Source organism: Phasianus colchicus, chromosome 1, assembly GCF_987193195.1.
Source record: "Phasianus colchicus chromosome 1, bPhaCol1.hap1.1, whole genome shotgun sequence".
Lineage (NCBI taxonomy): Eukaryota > Metazoa > Chordata > Aves > Galliformes > Phasianidae > Phasianus > Phasianus colchicus.
In genome coordinates, this window is record NC_143436.1 from 51,290,601 (window position 1) to 51,298,787 (window position 8,187).

Consider the following 8,187-nt stretch of genomic DNA (forward strand, 5'->3'; position numbering starts at 1 on the left):
CACCTCCCAGCCGAGATGCGCGGTCACGTGACGAAGCGTCTGAGGACGCTCCTCCCGCCCGCCGGCGAGCGCAGGGGGATTTGGGGGGGCTCTTGCTCCTGCCCGCCAACAAAGCCAGGGCGCTCCGACGCTGATTGGCTGGCGGCGTGGTATTCATGTGCGCTCTGAGCCGCCATTGGCTGAGGCCCGAAGGAGGCCAGATGGTGAGGCGAGAGGCACCGAGGATAAGGAGCGGTAAAATGGCGGCGAGGGCGGATGGGCTATGTTTGGTGCTTCACGTTTTCGTGGCCTCACCTCCTTCAAGCACCGCGTCTGCTTTGTTCCTAACAGCTTCTTACGCCCTCCGCACGAAGTCATGTCCCCCTTCCGAGCACTGTGCCCTCTGCATTCTTAACAGCCCCTCCAGACGAAGCCCAGCAGAGTTGAGGGCAGAACTTTGCTGTGGAGAGTCACTGCTCCCTCAGATAAGTGGGAACCTCCCGGCCTGCTACCTGCTCCTCGGAGATAGGGCTGCGTGGGGCATTGGCTGTGTGTTTGTGTTCCTGACACCTTGCCAGCCTTGCAGCTATGGCGTAACATTGGGCTGGGGTGGTTTGTGAGGAGACCCAAGGGCAGCCATTACTCAGATGGAGGAGAGCATTAGCTGGTCGTCTACACAGCTCACACCCCTAGCAAGCAGCCTCACCTTGGGAATATTTTCAAGCAGTTTTGCATTATGTTTTATCAGAACTAAATCAGGCAAGTGAAAAGGCAGCCCTGCTCCCTCGCCTCTAGCCCAGCCTGTATGTTTCTAGCAGCTCCTCTGGCCCCCAGCTGGTTCAGCTAATCTCATATGAAACCCATAGGGAACAGACGGTTTCAGTCCTCTCATGATTCTCTGAGGACACTAAAGCACCATATACGGCTCTGAGTGAGCTGGAAAGGTTGCTACCCAAGTACTCTTTCACTACCCAGCCTGTGGTTGCTTTTCCACATTGCCAGCCCTACAGCACACCATCAGCTCTGAAGGTTCATCATAGAATGGCTTAGGGTTAGAAGGGACCTTAAAGATCATCAAGCTCCAACCCCCCTTTCATGGATCCTTGCTTGCTCAAAACATTATCACCCTGTCGGTCAAACTCCTTTTGGCTCCACTGCAAAAGGCTCCCTTGTTTACAAGTTAGGGTTTGGTAGTATCTGCATACAGCCATGGCCTTGGCTCAGTTTACACAGGTTTGGCTGCCTAGAACTCATTAAACAGCTCCACTGATAATTCCGGAGGACAGGCATGGCCAGAGAGGGCGGTCATGGCCAGGTTTCTACTTTTAGCAGCTGGATGTCACCATCACCGCTACAAATCAGGGTATGTCACTCCAGCTCTGTAAACTGAACATTGGCTGCTGAGAGAAAAAATGCAACTTTTGCTCTCCACTGTGGTGTTTTTGTTTGGTTTGTGTGTGTGTGTTTGTTTTGTTTTTGTTTTTCTAGAATCAAGCATTGATTTTTAATGGCTCACTAAGATGGAAGAGGCAGCAGAGAAAAATGCCCTCCAATGCCAGAAAACACGATAGCAACTGAGTGATCTCAGATGACTGCTCTGATACACGCACCAATGAGCAGGCAGATCTTGCTTCAAAGCAAAATTCAGAGAATGGATGCAGCAGCTTCCAAAGAAGCCCGGTGGGTGATTGGCTTGGGTGGATGAAAGGCAGCATCTCTGTGTTTTGGCTGGCTGAGGGAGGGCTCTCACATCCCCCAAGTACAAAGAAAAAGGTGATTGTACCACTGTAATTGTAGTAAAATAAACAGAAATGCTTTACCCACCCAATCCTTCCTCTTGAAATGGTAATTATAGATTTCTGCAGAAAGGACTCTGGGTATGTGTGAGCAAGAATCATGCAAGCAAAAATCTAGTATGTAATGAGGAACTTAACCCAGATCTGCCTGTTTCCTAGCTGCCCGCTTCCCTTTTTGTTTTGCAAATGTGGAAATTTGTCTGCGATCTGAGCACCAGACAGGGTTTTTTTTTTTCATTATCCTCAATTCAGGAAGTGAAATCAGGTAACAAAAAGCCAGCCATTTAGTAATAACCAGTGTTATTTCTCCCTGTTTCCTGAAAGAGATTGCAGAATTATCGTTGTTACATAATTTAATGAGATACGTCTCTAATTCCATTGCGAAACATGTCTCTGCTTTTGCAGATATTACATCAGAGGTTTCTCCTTTGAGGTTTGAGTTTTGTGACTGAGCTAGAAGATGATTCTTCAAGCCTAAATAACAATTCCTTAGGAATTTTTGTGCAAATAAAATAGCAAATGTTTTCTAAGCAGAGAACTACCAGCTACCCACTAACTCAAATGTTCCTTTTTCAAAACCGCAGAATATATTTGTGGCTTAGATGTGTGGAGAGAAGCCTGATAGCTCTGAAGAAAATTGAATGTGCAGCACAAAAAGATGGCTTCTGAATGAAGATTAGTGTGTGCACGGTCAATAAACTCCTGATGACACGTTAGCAGCGTTAGCTCTGCTGATGTTATTTTCCTGCCTTAGGCATGGTATCTCAGCAGAGAGCTCCTGTGATAAGTCGGATCCATTCCTATCCAGAAGCTAGGGGCCAGCTGCAGGCAAGAGGAGATGCTCATGCAGAGCTCACAGCAGGATAGAGGCCAAAATGACCTTGCTGGGAAGTGACGAAATACTCAGATATATTCAGCACTGCAGAAAGCACCAGGAGATAAACTGATTCTCTTCCATTCACCCTTCTTCATTAAGATGGAAAGTCAATATAAGAACTTGCTTTTTTTTCTGTCTGTCTCCCTGTCTTTCTTTCTGTCTGTCTTTCATTTTAGAAGCTAACGTTGCAAAGGAAAAGAGTTTTTCTTTTATCAGCAAATATACAGGAGATAAACATGCTGTATGCTGTGTTATTAAATACACAAAGGGAAGACGTAAATGTTTCCATAGTAACATCTCTTTGCACAGTCTAGCTGGCCTGTATATGACGCTCAGGGACTGTCAGGGGGGAGGCACTTGTGGTGCTGCATAGCGGGGAGCAAGGAGGGGGGATGTGGGGGATATGTATTACCAGGACCAGGAAGATAACCACCAACAGTAATGCAGATTGAGATGCTGGCCCCTTCCTGGAATGCTGGGGCAGCCAGGAGGGTTTGCAGGCCCCATGGTGGCTCTGTCAGAGTGCTTTGGGCTCCTGCAGGGTCTCACACCCCGGGGGGGGGTCCTTGTGATAATTTCTGTCCTTTGAAGCTTCCATTCATAGGCGGGACAACAGGAAACAAACTGCAGGCATGCAGCCTAACTCCGCACTTCAGTGAGCAAAGAATTTCCAGACACCAGGAGGAAATTTTCCGGCAGAGATTGTTGAGGGAAACAGAAAGATGGATTGAGGCAAAGTGCTTATAAAGTCTGAGCAATTTTGAGGGAGAATTACCTACAGTCTCTGCAGCTCAGGGTAATTTGCAGTGCTTGGTTGCTTCTCCCCTCATGCGGCACAAACGGATAACTGGAGAATTGGTTCTGCCAGATCCTTGTTGTAAGCTCTTTAAGGATTGCTTTATAGACCTTCCATTTTAAAACCGGGTGGAGAGATGAATATATGTGATTAAAGATCGAGCTGGGAGGTATTAATGTCCATTTTTTATTATGTACAAACAAAAAATAAGTTAGCCATATGCTGTGCCTCGTTTGTTTTGGACTGCTGCACCAAATAGAATCTCTAATAAATCATTCATTGCATACCCACCCCCTCACTTTCTTATGTTTCCGTCCTGATATGTAAATATCACTGACATTTGAAAGGAGACTAATAAAAAAAAGGAATAAATCTGCAATTTACATTTGCAACTTGCAGTTCAATAATTTCAGACAGATATGGAAACACTCCTGGTTGTCCACCTACATTTTTCTTGCTGAGCAAAAGCAGCCATGCCAAGCACATGCTGATAGCTCACAAAATACATTTCTCCAGAGGCTCAGTTACTCAGAGCTGGACAGGCTGTGGCCAGCTGCCATGAGGGAAAACATTGTGCAAATCCAGTAAGAGGGAGGTGAGATTTAACTTGTAACTTGCCCAAGCATGAATTTCCCGAGCAAAGCTACAATGGATTGAAAGTGATGTTTAGCAAAAAATATGTGTGAAGGGGGAGGGAGCTGACTTTTGTTTGGAGCATCCGGGAATTTGGGGGTTTTCTCATCTTCCAGCCGTATTTTATTATGATGAAAGAACTTGAGGGTCGAGTATAATCCCTTGTGTGTATTAGCACACATGGGAGCAGTTAAGCACACAAACGAAAACCTTCCAGTTGTCCAAACAATAAAAGAACAGAACTGTATCTCATTGGAAACTGCTGTTATTCAACAGGACTTAATTATGCAGACTCCCAGTGCAGATGCATGTGCACTCAGTGCCCATCAGTGCCCACCAAAGTGAAGGTGCATCAGCAGCAGCATCTGCTGGAGACACACACGTGCCAGGTGCCTTACCTTCCTGTGAAACAGGATGAGAAGGAGCGTGGCAATGCAAATTCCTTTTTTTGTTTTTAACTTTCCAGGAGTTGAGCTCACTGATCCTTGTGAGTCTCTTCCAACTTGAGATATTCTGTGATTCTACAATTCTTCATGTAACTTCAGAGCGTATTGAAAGGCAAGGAAGAGAAACTGCAAACCTGTGTACTCTGTTAATGAAATCAAGCAGGATCCTGAGGATATCTTGTATGCATTGAGATCACTTGGTCTCTGCTGCTGGCAGGCAGATTCAGCTGGAGCACGGGCATACCAGGCAGCTCAGGTGAAGTTCTTCAATTCACCTGCAGCCATTATTTTGTAATCCTTCTCCACTTTGTAAGCAAAAGCTGTTGGCAGCTGGAATTTACCAGCAGACTTTAATCTGTTTCAATATATGTGTTTGTTTATGGGGGAGAAAGGGGAAATTCTTGGCGAATGTTGATGTGTTCAGGATACCAAGTTGATAACCTTTGCCTCTGTGACTCTCATTTTACTTCCTGAAGTCTCTGCACTGGCAAAGAAAAGAAGATTCTTCCAGAAATCTGCTTTGCTCCCTACACTTCAGCCTGAGCTGGTGGCTGGCATGGGCAGCCTTAGCACAGCTTCCTCAGGTGTGTTACGGGGGGATTGGCTGTGGACTAGTTGGAGAATAGTCCCCCTAAACACTCTGTGGCCAAAGCATTTTCTTTAGTAGGTGTTGTGGTTCCTCAGCCTACTGCCCCTCTTACTCGTGCCACTGTGGTGCCTGGTGAGGGAGCTTCACAGTGCTGCCAGCAGGAATGTGTTTCTGAGCTTGACTTCTGTGGGAGTTCTGTCTGAGGAATCAGCCACAGCAACCCACCTCTGCCAGGGGGTATTGCTGGCCTGCTCTTTCAGCATTCAGAGGGTGAGAATTTTCCTGGGATTGTGACAAAGGTGGGCATCTCCTCTGCGTTTGAGGCAATGTAGGCACTGTTCAGGAAAGTAACATCTGAACGTCTTGGTCAGGAATTCTCAGTGACACTGATCTGCAAGCTGAACACTCACCAAAAAAGTGAGTCTCCCTGAGGCAGTGCAGACTCCATCTGACCATAAAAGGGCTGAGTTTGTCTGGAGCCACACAGTTTGGGAGCACATTGTGCCCACAACACCACACATCTTCCTTTGCAGTGCATAGTGATGAAGATGGATCATTTTTCCTACTTTCTCTTTTATGCAAGAAAGCAATTAGTTTTTTGGTTTTTTGTTTTGTTTTTTTTTTTTAAGAGAGTTCTTAGTACACATCACTAGTTTGTCATTCAATAAAAGGCATTATCCTAGGTGCTTGCTGCTGTCCCTTTGTGGTGATTTGGGAATTGAGGGAAGATTTGTGCCTTGGTCACGCGCTTGCCTCAGCAAAACCCAACCTCCACTTGAATGCCAGGAAGCTGGGAGCCCAGCCAACGCTCTCTGACAAGCAACGTGGGAGTGCAGTTCTGTGGGATTATTGCATCTTCTGTTATCTTTGCTTCTGCATATCTCAGGCCCTCTGACAGCATGTCACCACTGCTATAAACAACTAGGAGCCTGAACATAATTCAGATGATATTATCTAGGTAGCTGCTGGTAGTTATGTCTAAGGCCATAACTAACCATCACGCTAAATAAATTCAAGAATTTGAAGGCAAAAATGTCTCTTTGCCATACTCCTTCCAGGAATGATTGCTTCTTGTCTTTCAAAGGTGGTGAGGAGCCTGCCTACAGTGCATTGTGAGTTTTGACAAAATGTCTGGCGTGGGACCAGTTAAAGAGCCAATTTGCTCTTTTACTCAGAGCTCTGTCATTTGCCATCTATGCCCTTGTGTCTGTTGCCTACAATGCTCACCTCCTTCGCAATCCTGAGCAGAATGAGACAAGAAGGCCTTACAGGGCTGGGATCATTGCAGTGGGATGTCTAACAGGGTAGTGTGTCTCTGCTGCCTTTGCTTCTGTGGAATGGCAATGATTTTACCACAAGAAGCAGGAGTAGGGGTGCTAAACTTCCCCTGAGAAGTTTAGCACTGAGTTTAAAAAGGCAGATCAAATTGCTACTTAGCTACTGGAGCTAGGGAAACTGAACCAGCAAAATAAAAACTCATCTGACTTTTAGTGTGCTTAAAGTGATTGCGTTCAGAACTCATTACTGAATGAGTTACTTTGGAAAGCTTAAGATGGAGAAAAGTTTGAGTTCCATATGCCACACTCCTCTCTCCCGCTATCCATTAAATGACAAGAATACTTTCTATAAATGGAATGACTTCAAGATCTCTGCTTTACCCTTTGGTCTGACCAGTCTCTTCAGCCTCACCATTTGCAAGGTTATTGCACAGGATCACATACTATAAAGATATTATTAGCCTGCTTACCACCCCATTTCTGGCTCAGTGACTTGTGAATAACGCTGTCCTTCTCAGAGTATGCCAATAAAACTGCTACACCATGCTATCATCAATTGTGTAGAGGGCATATTTGTTGCATGACAGCTATGTTAAGGTTTTGTATCTTTTGAATTTTTAAATGTAAGCTTGGCTGCATTCATTTCCAGGCCAGGACTGTGCTTATTTAACAAGGTATGCTTTCATAAGCTGCTTGTTCATTAGGCTAAGAACAAAAGAGAACCAGAGCATTTGCAGAGAGCCATTTGTGCCGTTCTTTGCAGCAACCTTTTGCATACATGAAATAATTACCATGACTCCACTCAATTATTTCTTCTCTCCATTAACCAAACCCTATCTTTTGATCTCACTGTGCATGCCGGGACAACTTTTATGCAAAAGTGCAAACTACTACATACATTAAATATGGATTGCAAGCCCTAAGCTTTCCAAGGGCATTAATGCGAGGGGTGTCATAGTTGGCACTGCTTCCACAGAGCAGCTTGCATTAGCTGTTCCCATAAGAGACCATATGATGTGAAATATGCTTGATCTCATCTGATCCGTTTCTATCATGGAATAGATTAAAGGAAAAAAATAGACAAGGGGTATCAGGAAGAATAATGCTAGAGATGGAGACTCCCTTTCTAACACAACATACGCTCCAAGCTAGTTAAATGGTAATTGCTTAGCCCTCATTAAAACAATTCTCACAGGATGTCTTTACCCTAGCATGTCTTTTGAGCATTAAGGAGCAGGGATTCATCAGAAGTGGCATCACTTCACGTTTCTCTTTATGTCAAACACATTCCCCACCTCCCAAAGCAGACACATAAAACTGGGGCTTGCTGTGTACTGGAGCTATAGCAGCTTCCTCACCGCCCCAAGGCTGATGCTTGGATAAGACAGGAGCACACTTGGGCATGTAGAAACAAAGGTGCCACTGAGCCAAGGGCAGGGAAAGGCTGTGCAGGAAAGTCAATATTAAAAGATGCACGGAAGCCTGTGAAGTCTGGAGAACCACATGAAGCGTGGGTGCCTGCCCAGGCGTGTGAGCTGTCAGAGAAAGGAGAAAAGGCAGAGAGCCATCATTATCTTGTGACTGGTGCAAGCACTGACAGGAGCGAGCGTGCTGCAGCGCCAACCTACTTGTTCGGAAGGCAGCTGCAGAGCGCCCCAAGCTGTAAAGGGAAAGCAGTGAATCAGCAAGGGGCATGACAGTCCCCTGAGAACGGTGTGGTGCAGAAAGCTGACACTCCTCCCTGGTACAAAAACAAAGAGAAGCTCCTTTGTTTATAAACACATCAGAGACATT

The 8,187-nt window shown here is 45.6% G+C and overlaps 1 long non-coding RNA gene across 1 annotated transcript; it reads left to right on the top strand.

Moving 5' to 3' along the window:
* Positions 1-20: 20 nt before the first annotated feature.
* LOC149919601 (uncharacterized) lies at positions 21-3,941 on the top strand. Its single transcript, XR_016467399.1, has 3 exons — positions 21-1,342; positions 1,468-1,659; positions 2,360-3,941. It is a non-coding gene; the product is annotated as an uncharacterized LOC149919601 (long non-coding RNA).
* Positions 3,942-8,187: the final 4,246 nt, after the last annotated feature.